Raw genomic sequence first — 6,000 nt, forward strand, 5'->3', positions numbered from 1 at the left:
TGAGACAGTTCTTATGATCTTCTAGATGGAAAGTCCTTACCAGGCCCGACTGTAGCAATGGAGATAACCCAGGATTGTGCCAGCTGGTGTTCCAGGAAAAGCTGGGTTGCTGAAGATAAAACAGCTGCTGTGGATATTGGCTGGAACCAGACTGTTGTTAGCACGGAGTGGATACTGGCTGGAACCAGTTAAATAATAAATGAACTTGGGAGCGATGAAATATGAACTGAAATGTAGAACTTGAGAGCGGAGAAATAATAATACCGGTGGAGAGTGGTAAAGTGTAGAAAGGACACCGGCCCTTTAAGGGAAGCTGTACTCTGCTGGAAGCTGAGCTGGAAGCAGGTAATGTTGTAGCTGGAAACAGATGAATCCACAATGGATTGGAGAGTCAGGCTACACCGCAGGTGGAATGCTGGTGCGGGTCTCTATGGTGGAAGTCTTGAGACAGGAGCTGGAACCTGGAAGACAATCACAGGAGAGAGACAAACAGGAACTAGGTTTGACAACCAAAGCACTGACGCCTTCCTTGCTCAGGCACAGTGTATTTATACCTGCAGCAAGGAAGGGATTGGCTAGGCAATTATGCAGATTAACAATACTGACAACAGATTGGAGGAAATGATCAGCTGACAGAATCCAAGATGGCTGCGCCCATGCAGACACTTGGAGGGAAGTTTGGTTTATAATCCATGTGGTAATGAAAACAGTAATGGCGGCGCCGGCCACTGGAGACAGGAGACGCCAGGCTGACAAGTGCACATCCAACCACGCGGACACAGCGGAGGCCGCGGCTGACGTAATCGCCACTCTGACACTCTGCATGCAGAAGCTCAGGGACGGCGGCGGAGGCCGCGGGAGACGCCATGCCAGATGTAATATGGCGTTACTGTGACAGCGTCTCAGAGAGACAGGAGAGGATGCAGGAATGTGAACATTAGGATAACAGATGGGATCCGGTCCTGGAGCGCTGAGCCAGCCTTAGGAGGCATCTGATGGGTAAGAAATGGCGTCCAGATACCTGGATCGTGACAGAGTGGATGGATAGAATGACAGACAGGAGATGATAGCTGGAATGAGAGGAAGAAATGGATAGAATGACAGGAAGGGATGGATAGAATGAGAGATAGGAGTGGATAGTTGGAATGAGAGAAAGAAATGGATTGAATGACAGGAAGGGATGGATAGAATGAGAGAACAGGAGGGGATAGTTGGAATGAGAGGAAGAAATGGATAGAATGACAGGGTGGGATGGATAGAATGAGAGTCAGGAGGGGATAGTTGGAATGAGAGGAAGAAATGGATAGAATGACAGGAGGGATCCGGTCTGAAGATCGACAGTGTCTAGGTCGACAATGTTTAGGTTGACCACTATAGGTCGACAGGGTCAGAAGGTCGACATGTTCTAGGTCAAAAGGTCGACATGAGTTTTTCACATTTTTCTTTTTTTTACTTTTTCATACTTAACGATTCATGTGGAATACGATCGGAAAGGTAATCTGTGCTGAGCGAAGCGAGGCACCTTGCCCAAAGCATGGCGAGCGAAGCGAGTCATGCGAGGGGACACGGTGCACTAATTGGGGTTCACGGTCACTCTACGAAGAAAATGACACCAAAAAAACATTAAAAACTCATGTTGACCTTTTGACCTGTTGACCTTGAACATGTCGACCTTCTGACCCTAGTGACTGTTGACCTATAGTGGTCGACCTAAACATTGTCGACCTAGACACTGTTGATCTAATGATCCACACCCTGACAGGATGGGATGGATAGAATGAGAGAGAGGAGTGGATAGTTGGAATGAGAGGAAGAAATGGCTAGAATGACAGGAGGGGATGGATAGAATGAGAGATAGGAGAGGATAGTTGGAATGAGAGGAAGAAATGGATAGAATGACAGGATGGGATGGATAGAATGAGAGTCAGGAGAGGATAGTTGGAATGAGAGGAAGAAATGGCTAGAATGACAGGAGGGGATGGATAGAATGAGAGATAGGAGAGGATAGTTGGAATGAGAGGAAGAAATGGATAGAATGACAGAAGACATGGATAGAATGAGAGAGAGGAGTGGATAGCTGGAATGAGAGGAAGAAATGGATAGAATGACAGGGGGGATGGATAGAATGAGAGTCAGGAGGGGATAGTTGGAATGAGAGGAAGAAATGGATAGAATGACAGAAGGGGATGGATAGAATGAGAGATAGGAGAGGATAGTTGGAATGAGATGAAGAAATGGATAGAATGACAGGATGGGATGGATAGAATGAGAGTCAGGAGAGGATAGTTGGAATGAGAGGAAGAAATGGCTAGAATGACAGGAGGGGATGGATAGAATGAGAGATAGGAGAGGATAGTTGGAATGAGAGGAAGAAATGGATAGAATGACAGAAGACATGGATAGAATGAGAGAGAGGAGTGGATAGCTGGAATGAGAGGAAGAAATGGATAGAATGACAGGATGGGATGGATAGAATGAGAGTCAGGAGAGGATAGTTGTAATGAGAGGAAGAAATGGCTAGAATGACAGAAGACATGGATAGAATGAGAGAGAGGAGTGGATAGCTGGAATGAGAGGAAGAAATGGATAGAATGACAGGGGGGATGGATAGAATGAGAGTCAGGAGGGGATAGCTGGAATGAGAGGAAGAAATTGATAGAATGACAGGAAGGGATGGATAGAATGAGAGTCAGGAGGGGATAGTTGGAATGATAGGAAGAAATGGATTGAATGACAGGAGGGGATGGATAGAATGAGAGACAGGGGGGATATTTGGAATGAGAGGAAGAAATGGATAGAATGACAGGAGGGGATGGATAGAATGAGAGATAGGAGAGGATAGTTGGAATGAGAGGAAGAAATGGATAGAATGACAGGATGGGATGGATAGAATGAGAGTCAGGAGAGGATAGTTGGAATGAGAGGAAGAAATGGCTAGAATGACAGGAGGGGATGGATAGAATGAGAGATAGGAGATGATAGTTGGAATGAGAGGAAGAAATGGATAGAATGACAGAAGACATGGATAGAATGAGAGAGAGGAGTGGATAGCTGGAATGAGAGGAAGAAATGGATAGAATGACAGGGGGGATGGATAGAATGAGAGTCAGGAGGGGATAGCTGGAATGAGAGGAAGAAATTGATAGAATGACAGGAAGGGATGGATAGAATGAGAGTCAGGAGGGGATAGTTGGAATGATAGGAAGAAATGGATTGAATGACAGGAGGGGATGGATAGAATGAGAGACAGGAGGGGATATTTGGAATGAGAGGAATAAATGGATAGAATGACAGGATGGGATGGATAGAATGAGAGACAGGAGAGGATAGTTGGAATGAGAGGAAGAAATGGATAGAGTGACAGGATGGGATGGATAGAATGAGAGTCAAAAGGCGATAGCTGGAATGAGAGGAAGAAATGGCTAGACTGACAGGCGTAGATGGATAGAATGAGAGAGAGGAGAGGATAGTTGGAATGAGAGGAAGAAATGGATAGAATGACAGGAGGGGATGGATAAAATGAGAGATAGGAGGGGATAGTTGGAATGAGAGGAAGAAATGGATAGAATGACAGGAGGGGATGGACAGAATGAGAGACAGGAGTGGATAGTTGGAATGATAGGAAGAAATGGATAGAATGACAGGAGGTGATGGATAGAATGAGAGTCAGGAGGGGATAGCTGGAATGAGAGGAAGAAATGGATAGAATGACAGGAAGGGATGGATAGAATGAGAGACAGGAGGGGATAGTTGGAATGAGAGTAAGAAATGGATAGAATGACAGGAGGGGATGGATAGAATGAGAGTCAGGAGGCGATAGCTGGAATGAGAGGAAGAAATGGCTATACTGACAGGCGTAGATGGATAGAATGAGAGACAGGAGAGGATAGTTGGAAAGAGAGGAATAAATGGATAGAATGACATGATGGGATGGATAGAATGAGAGTCAGGAGGGGATAGCTGGATTGAGAGGAAGAAATGGATAGAATGACAGGATGGGATGCATAGAATGAGAGATAGGAGGGGATAGTTGGAATGAGAAAGAAATGGATTGAATGACAGGAGGGGATGGAAAAAATGAGAGTCAGGAGGGGATAGTTGGTATGAGAGGAAGAAATGGATAGAATGACATGATGGGATGGATAGAATGAGAGACAGGAGGGGATAGTTGGAATGATAGGAATAAATGGATAGAATGAGAGACAGGAGGGGATAGTTGGAATGAGAGGAATAAATGGATGGAATGACAGGATGAGATGGATAGAATGAGAGACAGGAGAGGATAGTTGGAATGAGAGGAAGAAATGGATAGAGTGACAGGATGGGATGGATAGAATGAGAGTCAGGAGGGGATCGTTGGAATGATAGGAAGAAATGGATAGAATGACAGGAGGGGATGGATAGAATGAGAGTCAGGAGAGGATAGTTGGAATGAGAGGAAGAAATGGATAGAATGACAGGAGAGGATGGATAAAATGAGAGATAGGAGGGGATAGTTGGAATGAGAGGAAGAAATGGATAGAATGACAGGAGGGGATGGACAGAATGAGAGACAGGAGTGGATAGTTGGAATGATAGGAAGAAATGGATAGAATGACAGGAGGTGATGGATAGAATGAGAGACAGGAGAGGATAGTTGGAATGAGAGGAAGAAATGGATAGAGTGACAGGATGGGATGGATAGAATGAGAGTCAAAAGGCGATAGCTGGAATGAGAGGAAGAAATGGCTAGACTGACAGGCGTAGATGGATAGAATGAGAGAGAGGAGAGGATAGTTGGAATGAGAGGAAGAAATGGATAGAATGACAGGAGGGGATGGATAAAATGAGAGATAGGAGGGGATAGTTGGAATGAGAGGAAGAAATGGATAGAATGACAGGAGGGGATGGACAGAATGAGAGACAGGAGTGGATAGTTGGAATGATAGGAAGAAATGGATAGAATGACAGGAGGTGATGGATAGAATGAGAGTCAGGAGGGGATAGCTGGAATGAGAGGAAGAAATGGATAGAATGACAGGAAGGGATGGATAGAATGAGAGACAGGAGGGGATAGTTGGAATTAGAGTAAGAAATGGATAGAATGACAGGAGGGGATGGATAGAATGAGAGTCAGGAGGCGATAGCTGGAATGAGAGGAAGAAATGGCTATACTGACAGGCGTAGATGGATAGAATGAGAGACAGGAGAGGATAGTTGGAAAGAGAGGAATAAATGGATAGAATGACATGATGGGATGGATAGAATGAGAGTCAGGAGGGGATAGCTTAATTGAGAGGAAGAAATGGATAGAATGACAGGATGGGATGCATAGAATGAGAGATAGGAGGGGATAGTTGGAATGAGAAAGAAATGGATTGAATGACAGGAGGGGATGGATAAAATGAGAGTCAGGAGGGGATAGTTGGAATGAGCGGAAGAAATGGATAGAATGACATGATGGGATGGATAGAATGAGAGACAGGAGGGGATAGTTGGAATGATAGGAATAAATGGATAGAATGACAGGAAGGGATTGATAGAAGGAGAGATAGGAGGGGATAGTTGGAAGGAGAGAAAGAAATGGATATAATGACAGGATGGGATGGATAGAATGAGAGTCAGGAGGGGATAGTTGGATTGAGAGGAAGAAATGGATAGAATGACAGGATGGGATGGATAAAATGAGAGACAGGAGGCGATAGCTGGAATGAGAGGAAGAAATGGCTAGAATGAGAGGAGGGGATGGATAGAATGAGAGACAGGAGGGGATAGTTGGAATGAGAGGAATAAATGGATGGAATGACAGGATGAGATGGATAGAATGAGAGACAGGAGAGGATAGTTGGAATGAGAGGAAGAAATGGATAGAGTGACAGGATGGGATGGATAGAATGAGAGTCAGGAGGGGATCGTTGGAATGATAGGAAGAAATGGATAGAATGACTGGAGGGGATGGATAGAATGAGAGTCAGGAGAGGATAGTTGGAATGAGAGGAAGAAATGGATAGAATGACAGGA

This window comes from Pseudophryne corroboree, chromosome 10 (assembly GCF_028390025.1).
Source record: "Pseudophryne corroboree isolate aPseCor3 chromosome 10, aPseCor3.hap2, whole genome shotgun sequence".
Classification (NCBI taxonomy): Eukaryota; Metazoa; Chordata; class Amphibia; order Anura; family Myobatrachidae; genus Pseudophryne; species Pseudophryne corroboree.